We start from the raw sequence: 16,202 nt of genomic DNA, 5'->3' as shown, positions 1-16,202 counted from the left end.
TGTATCCATGGTTTATTGTTTTCCCAGAAGTGTGTTATAGGAAAATTAAATAATTAAATAATCCATTATGACAGAAATATTTTCCATGATTCTGCTTTTTATAATAGTATATATAATAAAATATGATATACCCTTTTGTTCTCAAGGCCTTGCAAACTAATTGATAAACATAAATACAAAATTTGTAACACTGTAGAAAAGTTATCATTAATAAATACCAATGCTAACTCATTAAATCTATCTAGGAACTAGTTATTACTAATTTTACTTTAGAAGTAGGAAACTAATTCAGGCATTAATTTAACCAAAATCATATGACTAGCATTTATCTTACTGGTAATTTAAACTTAAATACAACCAATTCTAAAGCCCTCATTTTTAATTGTCTATTCTGACTTCTATAATAAAATCAATACAGTAAAATTAAATCTATTGGAAGGCAGCTTACAATTAAAAGACAGTTGAGTACAATAGAAAACAAATTATTCATATCTGAAATGGCTTGTAAAATTTTCATAAAAGGATAAATTTAATTATGTCTTAAAAATTAGGTTAGTCATTGAAGAAAAGAGCAGTCTTAATGTGCAGAATTTGTGGAGTGGGAAGGCACAGATATGCATAAAGCAGACAATAAAATAAAATTAGCTAGACTGTCAGATCCAAGAAGGTCCACGTTTGGAGATTTTGTTGAAAATGTTGATTATAGCCAAATTCAGAGGGACTTGAATGTTTGAACAATATCTTGGCACATAAAAACACTCTATAAATGTTTTCTGACTGAATAAATTAATGTATCCTGTAGGCAGTAGGTCACGTGGATGGTTTTCAGTGTAAAAGCATGGCACGATGACAGTATTGCTTTATAATGATTATTCTGGTGGCATGATTCAGCATGAATAAAACTGTAGATTGAAAGACTTCTAAGCATGAGATTAACAGTGAATAATTTAAAAGAATGAATGGGTAAAATAGATATTTGGAAGTCATATCATCAAGTCTAATGTCCAAGGTCTCTGGAAATAAAATAAATCATTAAATATGATTCAAAAACGTATATTGAACACCTACTAGGTGCCATATAAACAGGTGTGGAAACAAAAGGGGACATGAATTCGCAGGTGGAATTACGTAACAATGTGAAAAAAGCAGAGAAGCATAGAGGGGAGTGATTACTATGAGATTAAGAGTAACAGGAAAGTCATCAGAAATAGCTGGTTAGACTTCACCTTGAATGAAAGTTGAACTTGTCCAAAGGACGCGTATTGCATAATAAAAAAATCTGCTTTCTAAGAATACAGTTTGCTTGTAGTAAAATTATTGCAATAAGGTGAAAATACAGAAATGTAGTGTTATTTATATATACACATATATTTGCAATTATTTCCAGATATTACAAAAGGCAGTTTGGTAGCCAGTTCTAAATTCTTGGAGAAGGAGAATTTTGTTTTATTTTTAATGTTTTATCAAAAAATCTTAACCTATTTAGGAATACATTTCATATTTTTATATATACAGATGTATAATATTTATTTAAATCATATAGTATAGCTTAATTTCAATATTTGGCTAACATTAGTATGTCTTAAAATTTTATGAGTTCAACATTTTGAGTTGCAATGCTTTGGAATGAGTACTTTATATTAATGCTGTTCTTATCCATAAAAATATTGAGCATTCTATTGTATATAGTATACAGTAGTGTCCTCTTATCCACGGGGGAAATATTTTTCTTTGTTGTTGTTGTTTTGAGACAGATTCTTGTTCTGTCACCCAGGCTAGAGTGCAGTGGCGTGATCTCAGCTCATTGCAGCTTCTGCCTCACTGGTTCAAGTGATTCTCCTGTCTCAGCCTCCCGAGTAGCTGGGACTACAGGAGCCCGCCACCACACCCAGCTAGTTTTGTACTTTTAGTAGAGGCAGGGTTTCAACATGTTGGCCAGGCTGGTCTCAAACTCCTGATCTCAGGGGATCCACCAGCCTCGGCCTCCCAAAGTGCTGGGATTACATACATGAGCCACTGTGCCCAGTCCATGGGGGATACATTTCAAGATCTTCAGTGGGTGCCTGAAACTGTGGATAATATTGAATCCTTTATACACTCTGTTTTCTTTTTTAATAAAACATACCTATGATAAAGTTTAACTTATAAAATTGGGCACAGTAAGAGAGTAGAATAATTATAACAATCTACTGTTCGTAATTTCACAGATATAAGATTCTTACTGTATATCTTAGCAACCTCAGTATATGGTTATTTTTCTTTCCTTATTAAGATAATTTTCACCTTATCACTTAAAGGAAACACTTTTATGCATCTCTTTGGTGAATCCAAATTGCTAGCATTATGACTTTTGCACTTTGGGGCCATTATTAAGTAAAATAAAGGTTGCTTGAACATAAACACTACAATACAATTCAACAATCACCTACTAAGGGGATGGCTACTATTAAGCAGGTAGCATCTACAACATGGATACCCTGGACTTTCCATGGAATGTGAAACCACAGATAAGAGGAGACCGCTGTGTATGGTGAAATAAATTTTATATTGCATAAACAAAACTTGTTTGAAATTCTTTTTTCTTTTTTGGAGACAGAGTCTCACTCTGTCTTCTAGGCTGGAGTGCAGTGGCATGGTCATAGCTCACTGCAGCCTCAAACTCCTGACCTCAAGAGATCCTCCAGCCTCAGCCTCCCAAGTATCTGTGACTAAAGGCCTGAGCCACCAGGTTCAGCCAGTTGAAAATTCTCTGAATTCATTCCTAACCTCTCTTTAGTCAGAAAATCCATGGTGTGTTATATTTGTTTCTAGATTGCTAGTGCTCTAGCAAAATAAACAAAGTTCAACACTAACATCACCAACATAACACCAAAATACTCTGCAATTCAAATGTAACAATAGGGCACATTTCACTGAAGAATAGTTGTTAGATGTGATTAAGGACATTTATCCTTTCAAGGTATGATAGTAGCAGAATTTTATGTTTTATATACAAGTGTTCCCTTTGTTCTTGTGTACACATACAGTGAGTGTCTAATGAAGTGTTTTGTTTGTATTCTCAGGTATAGCGTCCCCCAGCTGTAGCTCTAAATTTCTAGACTAAATTATGAATGTGACATGGTGATTTTTAAATGCTTCTGGTTAGTTAATAGGAAACTTTATTTATAAACTTTTCAGTGTGCAGTTGAACTTAGAATTCCCAGTAAGGTTCTCCATTCTCACTCTATAATCAAAGGCTATTAACCAACAGGGTGAAGTTCTCTCCCTATTTCATTGTTTAAATGAATAATTAAAGGAAAGAAAAAGTGCTGAAATATTTGAAGGGCTGACAAGGGAGCAATTGGAGTGTGGGTATGACAGTGGTAATCCTGCAGTGTCAGACACTGTGGGAAGGCTCCACCACACCGCATCTGCTCTTTTAGGGGGATGTTATATTCCTTTACATTTTGTTTAATCAAAGAGCTTGAACGCTGGCCAATTCTGCTTTATACAGTCTGAAGAAAGCAATTTGTAATCTGTGAATACAACATGAAGATGCGTGGAGGGTGACCATAATTATTCAATATTCAATAAATAAAATAAGTTCATGAAACTAATTTATTTATTTGAGACAGGATCTCATTCCATTCCGTTGCTCAGGCTGAGTATAGTGGCATGATCATGGCTCACTGCAGCCTTGATTGGTCGGGCTTAAGTGATTCTCCTAGGTCAGCCTCTCAAATAGCTGGGACTATAGGCATGCACCATCAGATCTGGCTATTTTTAAATTATTTTGTAGAGATGGGGGTCTCACTATGCTTCCCAGGCTGGTCTTGATCTCTTGGACACAAGCAATCCTCCCTCCTTGGCCTCCCAAAGTTCTGGTATTACAGGTATAAGCCATTGTGCCTGGCCCATAAAACTAATTTCTTTATTTTTATATGTCGGGATATGTCTGAAAGTATGAGATAAACCTATTATAGGAATATTCATATAAAAAGGAACCTCGTTTAATTCAACTTTTGGAAAAACTGTTTTTTTTAAAGTGTCCCATGAGAGATTGCATGGAGAGAATGAGATAAGACCTGGAAAAGAAAATTTGAATGGAAAAACATAATCTCCTAAAGGGAATATTTCTCTTTAAAAATATTTCTATTTTTTATTTTTGCATCCTAATGATGCTTTTTCTTGGGAGCATATGAGAAAATTTTCATTTATTACTACAATAAAATAGTTGTTTCAAGCATGAACACCAAACTCCAAAAATACCCAAAAGGTAATAGTAACAAATTAAGAGGTGGGAGTAAAGATATGGATGTTTTTCATATAAGCTAATAAATTTGATTCATGGACTATTTTTTCATCAAGATTTTGAAAGATAAAAATTTTAAAGTTGAATGACTTCATTCTTTAGAAGATTAAACATTTATCACATTATAAATATTTAATATTAACTAATATAGTTAATGTAGTTAATAGTAATAATGTTATATTAATATAGTTAATATAACAATATATTGACTACTGAATGGCAGGCACAGTACTACTTGGTTGGAATTCAGAAACTTAGGAGATGATTCCTAGAAACTGTTTGAGGAATATAAATAATATTCAAAATCTTATTTGATTAAATATTTTTATAAATTAGATAAGATGGAATTTTAATACTAACAGGTTTTAAAGAGAGAGTACACAGAAAAAACACTTTTTACTGCAAAGGGCTAAAGGAAACAATTTATCTGAGCTAGATCATATGAACTTATTACAGCAAACCTATCACAAATTGTACATTCTTGGCAAAAGTGAATTTCTAAGCCCAAGTTCTTTGATTTTTCAAAGTTGTATTGTTTTGTGCTAAATTTGGTATCTTAGTGACAGCATTGAAGGAATGTCCATGTATGCTCCTAAAATGTGCTGCAGCTGCTTCCCAAACTAACATCTTGGTTTAGTTTCCATTTTTCAATTTGAGCAGAGACATTTTTGGAGTTCCAAATACTATCTGTTAATCCCTCACCTAAAATATGCGGCAACTCTAAAATTCTAAATGGCTTGCTTGTAAATCCTTTCACTCACCTCATTTGGTTAGTGATTGTTCCTTTTATGTAACAACTAATTTTTGTTTTTGTTTTTTTTTCCAAATTCTTCTTAGAAAAGGCAAATCTGTTACCACTTAGGTACTTTCACTTTGTATATAGTGTTTCCACTTCCAAATGTTTTTTTTTCCCCTTTATTTTTATTATACGTTAAGTTCTGGGATACATGTACAGAACGTGTAGGTTAGTTACATAGGTATACATGTGCCATGGTGGTTTGCTGCATCCATCAACCCGTCATCTACATTAGGTGTTTCTCCTAATGCCATCCCGCCCCTGGTCCCTCACCCCTTGACAGACCCTGGTGTGTGTTCTTCCCCTCCCTGTGTCCATGTGTTCTCACTGTTCAACTCCCACTTATGAGTGAGAACGTGAGGTGCTTGTTTTCTGTTTCTGTGTTAGTTTGCTGAGAATGATGGTTTCCAGCTTCATTCATGTCCCTGCAAAGGACATGAACTCATCCTTTTTTATGGCTGCATAGTATTCCATGGTGTATATGTGTCACATTTTCTTTATCCAATCTAACATTGATGGGCATTTGGGTTGGTTACAAGTCTTTGCCATTGTGAATAGTGCCACAATAAACATATGTGTGCATGTGTCTTTATAGCAGAAAATGATTTATAATCCTTTGGTTATATAACCAGTAATGGGATTGTTGGGTCAAATGGTGTTTCTGGTTCTAGATTCTTGAGGAATTGCCACACTGTCTTCCACAATGGTTGAACTAATTTGCACACCTACCAACAGTGTAAAAGCGTTCCTGTTTCTCCACATCCTCTCCAGTATCTGTTGTTTCCTGACTTTTTAATGATCGCCATACTAACTGGTGTGAGATGGTATCTCACTGTGGTTTTGATTTGTATTTCTCTAATGACCATTGATGATGAACTTTTTTTTCATATGTTTGTTGGCTCCATAAATGTCTTCTTTTGAAAAGTATCTGTTCATATCCTTCACCCACTTTTTGATGTTTTTTTTTTCTTATAAATTTGTTTAAGTTCCTTGTAGATTCTGGATATTAGCCCTTTGTCAGATCGATAGACTGCAAAAATTTTCTCCCATTCTGTAGGTTGCCTTCTCACTCTGATGATAGTTTCTTTTGGTGTGCAGAAGCTCGTTAGTTTAATTAAATCCCATTTGTCAATTTTGGCTTTTGTTGCCACTGCTTTTGATATTTTAGTCATGAAATCTTTGCCAATGCCTATGTCCTGAAAGGTATTGCCTAGGTTTTCTTCTAGGGTTTTTATGGCTTTAGGTCTTATATTTAAGTCTTTAATCCATCTTGGGTTAGTTTTTGTATAAGGTGTAAGGAAGGGGTCCAGTTTCATTTTTCTGTGTATGGCTAGCCGGTTTTCCCAGCACCACTTATTAAATAGGGAATCCTTTCCCAATTGTTTGTTTTTGTCAGGGTTGTCAAAGATCAGATGGTTATAGATGTATGGCTTTATTTCTGAGGCTTCTGTTCTGTTCCATTGGTCTATATATCTGTTTTGGTACAAGTACTATGCTGTTTTGGTTACTGCAGACTTGTAGTATAGTTTGAAGTCAGGTAGTGTGATGCCTCCAGCTTTGTTCTTTTTGCTTAGGACTGTCTTGGGTATACAGGCGCTTTTGTGGTTCCATATGAAATTTAAAGTAGTTTTTTCTAATTCTGTGAAGAAATTCTATGGTAGCTTGATGGAAATAGCATTGAATGTATAAATTACTTTGGGCAGTATGGGCCATTTTTATGATATTGATTCTTCCTATCCATGAGCATGGAATATTTTTCCATTTGTTTGTGTCCTTATTTCCTTGAGCAGTGGTTTGTAGGTCCTTCACATCACTTGTAAGTTGTATTCCTAGGTATTTTATTCTCTTTGTAGTAATTGTGAATGGGAGTTCACTCATGTTTTGGTCTCTGTCTATTATTGGTGTAAAAAAATGCATGTGATTTTTGCACATTGATTTTATATCCTGAAACTTTGCTGAAGTTGCCTGTCAACTTAAGGAGTCTTTGGGCCGAGATGATGGGGTTTTCTAAATATACAATCATGTCATCTGCAAACAGAGACAATTTGACTTCCTCTCTTCCTATTTGAATACTTCATTTCTTTCTTTTGCCTGATTGCCCTGGCCAGAACTTCCAATACTATGTTGAATAGTAACGGTGAGAGAGGGCATCTTTGTCTTGTGCTGGTTTTTCAAGGGAATGCTTCCAGTTTTTGCCAATTCAGTATGATATTGGCTGTGGGTTTGTCATAGATAGCTCTTATTATTTTGAGATACATTCCATCAATACCTAGTTTATTTAGTGTTTTTGCATGAAGGGGTGTTGTATTTTATTGAAGGCCTTTTCTGCATCTATTGAGATAATCATGTGGTTTTTGTCATTGGTTCTGTTTATGTGATGGATTACATTTATTGATTTGCATAGGTTGAACCATCCCAGGGATGAATCTAACTTGATCGTGGTGGATAAGCTTTTTGATGTGCTGCTGGATTCGGTTTGCCAGTATTTTATTGAAAATTTTTGCATCAATGTTCATCAGGGATATTGGCTTGAAATTTTCTATTTTTGTTGTGTCTCTGCCAGGTTTTGGTATCAGGATGATGCTGGCCTCATAAAATGAGTTAGGGAAAAGTCCCTCTTTTTCTATTGTTTGGAATAGTTTCAGAAGGAATGGTACCAGCTCCTCTTTGTACCTCTGGTAGAATTCGACTGTGAATCCATCTGGTTCTGGGCTTTTTTTTTTTTTTTTGTAAGCTATTAATTACTTCCTCAATTTCAGAACTTGTTATTGTTCTATTCAGGGATTCAACTTCTTCCTGATTTAGTCTTGGGAGGGTGTATGTATCTGGGAATTTTTCTCTTTCTTCTAGGGATCAGTGGTGATCTCCCCTTTATCATGTTTTATTGTGTATATTTGCTTCTTCTCTCTTTTCTTCTTTATTAGTCTGGCTAGTAGTATACCTATTTTGTTAATCTTTTCAAAAAACTAGCTCCTGGATGCAATGATTTTTTGAAGAGTTTTTCATGTCTCTATCTCCTTCAGTTCTGCTCTGATCTTAGTTATTTCTTGCCCTCTGCTGGCTTTTGAATTTGTTTGCCGTTGCTTCTCTAGTTCTTTTAATTGTGATGTTAGGGTGCCAATTTTAGGTCTTATCTGCTTTCTCTCGTGGGCATTTAGTGCTATAAATTCCCCTCTAGACACTGCTTCAGCTGTGTCTCCAAAATTATGGTACATTGTGTCTTTATTCTCTTTGGTTTCAAAGAACTTACTTATTTCTGCCTTCATTTCATTATTTACCCTGTAGTCATTCAGGAGCAGGTTCAGTTTCCATGTAGTTGTGTGGTTTTGAGTGAGTTTCTTAATTGTGAGTTCTAATTTGATTGCACTGTGGTCTGAGAAACTGTTTGTTATGATTTCCATCCTTTTGTATTTACTGAGGAGTGTTTTACTTCCAATTATCTGGTTGGTGTTAGAATTAAGTGTGATGTGGTGCTGAGAAGAATGTATATTCTGTAGAATTGGGGTAGAGAGTTCTGTAGATGTCTATTAGGTTTGCTTGGTCCTGAGCTGAGTTCAAATCCTGAATATCCTTGTTAATTTTCTGTCTTGTTGATCTGTCTAATATTGACAATGGGGTGTTAAAGTCTCCCACTATTATTATGTGTGAGTCTAAGTCTCTTTGTAGGTCTCTAAGAACTTGCTTTGTGAATCTGGGTGCTCTTGTATTGGGTGCATATATATTTAAGATAGCTAGGTCTTCTCGTAACATTTATCCCTTTACCATTATGTAATGCCCTTCTTTGTCTTTTTTTTTTTTTTTATCTTTGTTAGTTCAAAGTCTGTTTTATCAGAGACTAGGATTCAATCTTCTGCTTTTTTTTTTTTGCTTTCCAGTTGCTTGGTAAATCTTCCTCCATACCTTTATTTTGAGCTTATGTGTGTCTATGCACGTGAGATGTGTCTCCTGAATACAGCACACTGATGGGTCTTCACTCTATCAGATTTGCCAGTCTGTGCCTTTTAATTGGGGCATTTAGCATGTTTACATTTAGGGTTAATATTGTTATGTGTGAATTTGATCCAGTCATTATGATGCTAGCTGTGTTTTCTTTTCCCCCCCATTAGTTGATGTAGTTTTCTCATAGTGTCGATGGTCTTTACATTTTATTTTGTTTTTGCAGTGTCTGGTACTGGTTTTTCCTTTCCATATTTAGTGCTTCCTTCAGGACTCTTGTAAAGCAGGCCTGGTAGTGACAAAATCCCTCAGCATTTGCTTGTCTATAAAGGATTTTATTTCTCCTTTGCTTCTGAAGCTTAGTTTGGCTAGATATGAAATTCTGGGTTGAAAATTATTTTCTTTAAGAATGTTGAATATTGGCTTGTAGGGTTTCTGCAGAGAGATCCGCTGAGTTTGATGGGCTTCCCTTTGTGGGTAACCTGACCTTACTCTCTGGCTGCCCTTAATATTTTTCCCTTCATTTCAACCTTGGAGAATCTGACAGTTATGTGTCTTGGGGTTACTCTTCTTGGGGAGTATCTTAGTGGTGTTCTCTGTATTTCCTGAATTTGAATGTTGGCCTGTCTTGCTAGGTTGGGGAACTTCTCCTGGATAATCACCTGAAGTATGTTTTCCAGCTTGGTTCCATTCTCTCTGTCACTTTCAGGTATACCAATCAAACGTAGGTTTGGTCTTTTCACACAGTCCTATATTTCTTAGAGGCTTTGCTCATTCCTTTTCATTCTTTTTTTTCTAATCTTATCTTCATGCTTTATTTCATTAAGTTGATCTTCAATCTCTGATATCCCTTCTTCCGCTTGATCGATTTGTCTATTGACACTTGTGTATGCTTCACAGAATTCTCGTGCTGTGTTTCTCAGCTCCATCAGGTCATTTATGTTCTTCTCTAAACAGGTTATTCTAGTTAGCAGTTCCTCTAACCTTTTATCAAGGTTCTTAGCTTCCTTGCATTGGGTTAGAACATGTTCCTTTGGCTCAGAGGAATTTATTATTACCCACCTCCTGAAACCTACTTCTGTCAATTTGTCAAACTCATTCTCCATCCAGTTTTGTTCCGTTGCTGGCATGGAGTTGTGATCCTTTGGAGAAGTGGCATTCTGATTTTTGGAATTTTTAGCCTTTTTTCACTGGTTTTCCCTCATCTTCATGGATTTATCTACCTTTTATCTTTGCTGTTGATGGCCTTCAGATGAAGTTTTTCCATGATCGTCCTTTTTGTTGATGTTGATGCCATTGCTTTCTGTTTGTTGGTTTTCCTTCTAACAGTCAGGCCCCTCTTCTGCAGGTCTGCTGGAGTTTGCTGGGGTTCCAATCCAGACCTTGTTTCCCTGGATATCACCAGCTGAGGCTGCAGAACAGCAAAGATGGCTGGCTGTTCCTTTCTCTGGAAGCTTCGTCTCAGAGGGGCACTTGCCAGATACCAGACAGAGCTCTCCTGTATGAGGTGCCTGTCGACCCCTGCTGGGAGGTGTCTCCCCATCAGGAAACAATGGGGGTCAGGGACCCACTTGAGGAGGCAGTCTGTCCCTTAGCAGAGCTTGAGCACTGTGCTGGGAGATACACTGCTCTCTTTAGACATGGTAGGCAGGAACATTTAAGTCTGCTGAGGCTGCGCCCACAGCCACCCCTTCCTCCAGGTGCTCTGTCCCAGGGAAATGGGAGTTTTATCTATAAGCCCTTGACTGGAGCTGCTTCATTTCTTTCAAAGATGCCTCTCCCAGAGAGGAGGAAATCTAGAGAGGCAATCTGGCCACAACAGCCTTGCTGAGCTGCAATGGGCTCCACCCAGTCCAAACTTTCTGGGGGCTTTGTTAGTATTGTGAGGGGAAAACCACCTACTCAAGCCTCATTAATGGCAGACTCCCATCCCCTCTTCAAGCTCGAGCATCCCAGATCGACTTCAGACTGCTATGCTGGCAGCAAGAATTTCAAGCCAGTGGATTTTAGCTTGCTGGGCTCTTTGGGGTGGGATTCGCCTAGTTGCACCACTTTGCTTCCTAGCTTCAGCCCCCTTTCTAGGGGAGTGAATGGTTCTGTCTTGCTGGCACTCCAGGTGGCACAGGGATATGAAAAAAAACCTCCTGCAGCTAGCTCAGTGTCTGCCCAAATGGTTATCCAGTTTTGTGCTTGAAACCCAGGGCCCTGGTGGTGCAGGCACCCAAGCGAATCTCCTTGTTGTGGGTTGGGAAGACTGTGGTAAAAGCGTATGTAGGCCAGAATGCTCTATCCCTTAAAGCACAGTCCCTCATGGCTTCCCTTGGTTAGGGGAGTGACTTGCCCAACCTCTTGAGCTTCCTGGGTAAGGCAATGACCCACCCTGCTTCTGCTCGCCCTCCGTTGGCTATACCAATTGAGTAACCAGTCCCAGTGAGATGAACCAGACACCTCAGTTGGAAATGCAGAAATCAACTGCCTTCTGCATTGGTGTCACTTGGAGCTGCAGACCAGAACTGTTCCTGTTTGGCCATCTTGCCCAGGGATCCCCTCCACTTCCAAATTTTGTTGAAAGATATAGACATTTGGGGGTAGAAGGCCACATCATGTTTTTAAAGTGATTGAGCTTATACATTTTTGTGTGGCATTTACATTTTTCACAAAGCATATCTTTGTACTACATTTGCCATCTAGAATTATAATATAGGTTGGAAGAGGTTCTGAAAAGTAAATTACTAATCAGATCTGAGGAAGCTCAGAAAATCTTTGCTTATGATACTAAAAGCCTTCATCAATATTTTAAAGTGGACATCAGAACTGATTATTACAAAAGCCCTGTATAGACAGTCTTTAGACAATAATAACCATTATTAGACAATATTTTTTAAATTGCTTAAGGATAAGCCATTTTCCTGCAATGAAATAAATAAATAACATTTTCTATTTATTCCTATATCAAGATGCTCAGCTACCAGTTACTTGGTTATATAAGCTATAATGGACAAAGAAGGCATGAATTCCCCAGGTCATCACAAAAGCATATCTGAGGGTCAATTAAAACCAGTGAAGTGATCTCCAGCAGGTAGCTTTGCATGCCTTACAGAAAGGAGTCAGAAACTAGTAAAAATAAGATAAATTTTCGAAAGTCTTATTATTTTTATAATGAAAGCTTTCTTCATACTTGACGTATTCTAGAAAATGTAAGAAAATTATCCAGCATATTATTCTGGGAATTCAACATTCACATTCAAAAATCAATCAATGTATTTTAACTATGCTAACAGAATAAAGTAGAAAAATAAGGCATCTGATAAAATTCAACACCTTTCCTTAATAAAAAATTTTATCAAACAAGGAATGTCCTTAATTTGATAAAAGATATCAACAAAAACCTATAGCAAATATCCTATTTAATGGTTAAATATTGAAAACTTTCTCTTGAGAAAATTGAGGTAAGAATGCCACCATCATCATTTCTATCCAACATCATCCTGGAGCTCTTGGCCAGTACAATGAAGTACAAAAATAAATAGCAATGTGTTAGAGGAAAAGAAAAAATATGCTATAATTTGTGTAAAATACAATTGAATAACTATGTAGAAAACATTAGTAAATTCAGCAGTGTTTCTGCATGTAAGATTAACATAAACATAAAACACTTCTAAATATAAGCAAACTTTAGAAAATAAAAATTTTATGATGCTAACTTTTAGAATAGCTTTAAAATTCATCAAATACCTACGAATAAACCTAATACAGTATATTCAGGATCTCTAAAAATGAAGCTAGGAGGCATAAGGGAAGTTAGAGAAGACTCAGTGAGTGAATAACGATACCATGTTCATGGACTGGATAATCTAGTGTTGTGTATCCAACGTGCCCTAATCGATTTATAGAGTCATTGGAATTCCAATCAAAATTCCATCGTTTTTGGTGGAAATTGACAAGTTGAATATAAATATGTGTGGAAAAGCAAAAGACCAAGAATAGAAATGAAAATGTTGGAAAAGAACAAAGTGAGGAATCTCACATTGCGAAATATCTACACTTTAAATCATCAGTAATTAAGACAGTGGAGTGATGAAGTAAGAATAAACAAAGCAACACACAACATCTAGATACACTCACTTGAATTATGACAGAGGTCCTCTCTAGTGCAATTGTGAAAAGGTGTTCTTTTTCAATAAGTGGTTCTAGGTCAATTGAATATTCATATGGAAAAAAAAATGTTTCTCTTGATCGCTACCTCAGATGATTAAAAAAGAAATAGTATCTCTGTGGATTGTAGATCTAAATTGAAAGGTAAAACAAACATCTTTTAAAAGATAACAGAGACTGTCTCTGTGATTTTGGGGTTTATAAATATTTCTCAAATAGGCTATCAAAAACATTTGCTAGAAAAGTAAAAGACTTCTAGAGTGGACTTTATGAAAATTTTTTGCTTCTATTTATTAAAAATGGCCAGTAAGAAACAAAAAAGATAAGCCTCTGAGTGGAAGACTTTGTTGGCAATACATATTCATGAGAAAGGCGGTCTCTTTCCTGAACTCCTATGTTCAGGAGTATGAACATAACTTCTTTAAATCAAGAAAAACACAGACTTAATTTTTAAAATTTAAAAAATGGGCAAAATATTGCAGAAAAGAAGATATTCAAATGTCCAATATGCATAGACAGCATTGCTCGGCATCATTAGTCATCAGAGAAATTAAAAATAAAACCAAAATGAGATTATATTAAAAGTGAAACAATAAATTAACTTAAAAATGAAAGCTAAAAATGTAAAACCCTGAAAATGAAAATTCTTGAGAAGGATGTTGAACAAATGGAAATCTTATATTCAGCTAGTCATTATGTAACACGAGCTGCCCACTTTGAAAGATTGTTGGGTAATATTTACTGAAGCTGAAGATCCACAAACTCTATGACATTCTGAACATTCAGAAACTCTGTGACATTCTATCATAGATGTTTACTTAACAGAAAGGAAAAGCTATGTACATCAAATGACATACACAAGAATGTTCACGACAGCAGCCTAAAACCTAATATAACCAAATAGTCATGGTATATTCACATAAAGTGATGCTATACAATAACATAAATGAAGGCACTATTACTGCTCACAGCATCATGGGTGAATTTCACAAACATAATATTGAGCAAAAGAAGAAACATAAAACACCAAGCGCAGTATAAACCTATTTCCATGAAGCACAAAACCCAGTAGAGCAAAGAGATAGCCAAAGAAGGCAGCCCACTGGTTACCTTTTTGGAAATAGTGCAACAACTTGGAGCAGACAGAAAGGAGGTTACTGTGTTAGTGGAATGTCCAATTTATCCAGTTTATTCCTCTGAGTGGTGAGTGCATGGGTATGCTTGCTTTGGGAAAATTCCTCAAGCTATATCTATATTCTCTCCTTACCTTATGGTGTGTAGGATAGATTTCAATAAAAACTTTATTCAATTATAAAAGAAAAAATATATATATTTGCCATTTCTATAACGAAGAAGTCACTGAATATCATTTACTTAAAATATCTCAAAGGAAATGTATATTTCAAACCAGAGAGTTGGTATCCCTGGCTATACAGTGGATTCGTGGGCAGTGTTATGTGAATTGCTTGATAGAGTAGCAGAATCTTTCGTTTGTACATCCTAAAGTAATTTCTCTGGTGCCAGAAACAATTTTGCTCCTTGTTCACAGACGCTGAAATGGAATTATAAATGGCTTAAACAACTTACTAATCACCACAATCAGTGGAATATGGAAGAGGAGACAGAGGTACTAAAATCCTACCAGCATTTTCTATTCTGCCAGAATCTCTGTCAGTGGGTTCTTTCTTCATTTTAATTGGCATTCAATTATTTTCTTAAAGTCACGATTTTAAAGAAAACAGTGAATACTAGGTAATTCCCCCAAATATGAGGCCAATGTTCCATAGACAAATGTGTAGTCATTTTGTAGTTTGTCGACTGATGATGCTTTTTGACCTGTTTCTGGTTTTGAACTTCAGAATATAATTATGTAATGTCACATTACAGAAAACACTAAAAAAGGGCCCTTCTCATTGAATAGTGCCATTGTACTCAGTGTTCTGTGGCTGTTTTGTGCTGTGCGGTTTATGTGGTTTTAATTGTTATTGTTTATGATGATGATGTTTTAATTGTTGATGTAACACCCTGAGCATCTTGGTGAAAGCTTCATAATAATTAAAATATTATTATAATAGTTCCTAGAAGGTAAAGAAATAGACAGGGTTCCTTAGAGCAGAGTTTTTGTGGCAACTAATTGCACCAAAAATCAACATATTTCCTCTGGGGCTGTAGGAGGTAAGACTAAAAAGCACATTTCTTTGCCACCCCCAGTCCTCCCTGCTGCTCCCACTGCCTTTGTGACTAACAAGGTTTGCTTTTTTATTTTTTAATTCAGTTTGATCACTCACAGTGTCAGCTCTGATATCCCCACAGTCTCAATGGCATTATTGCAGCCTGAGAAATACACAAAACCTACAGTACACATGCACGTTGTCAGTGGTAATCATTTTTCTTGATGGGTATGTTAGCTTTTTGCAATATCTGTTGCTACTTATTACAAAAAATTAAAATTTATTTATTAATTATTAACTTATTTCGTGGAGGAAAGAAATTTTCAAAAAGTTGAATACTTCTGTGCATTGGAGTTTGTCTTTTATCTTTTATTTTAATGTCGTAATAGTTTTAATAGCTGTAAGAGTGATTTTAATGGACATTTTCTATCTTTGAAAAGAAACAGTTCATTAATGCTTTTGTTCCATGCAGTGCGTGTGTGTGTGTGTGTGTGTGTGTGTGTGTCTGTGTGTGTATACTAGAAAATAGTGGTTGTCCTGTGGGAAGAGATGATAGGTGATTATATCCTTTCAAATGTATTTCTTTGCTCTCTGCAAAATTACATGCATTATTTAATTTCTAAAACTTTATTAGACCATATGAGTCAAATAATTCTTATCTGCCTTCTATTGTTAAATTAATGGTTATGCATTCAGAATCATCATATATAGATCAAAACTCTTATTTTTAAAATTGGATTTTATAATGCCCAAAGACAAGCTTTATCTACCTTTTTTTTACTGACTTTTTCTTATAGGAAGTCAAATATGAACTATTCCAACTGATCAATTTTCATAGACTTCATGAAGGTGA

The sequence above is a fragment of the Papio anubis genome, chromosome 5 (assembly GCF_008728515.1).
Source record: "Papio anubis isolate 15944 chromosome 5, Panubis1.0, whole genome shotgun sequence".
Taxonomy (NCBI): Eukaryota; Metazoa; Chordata; class Mammalia; order Primates; family Cercopithecidae; genus Papio; species Papio anubis.
This window is presented reverse-complemented; position numbering follows the sequence as displayed.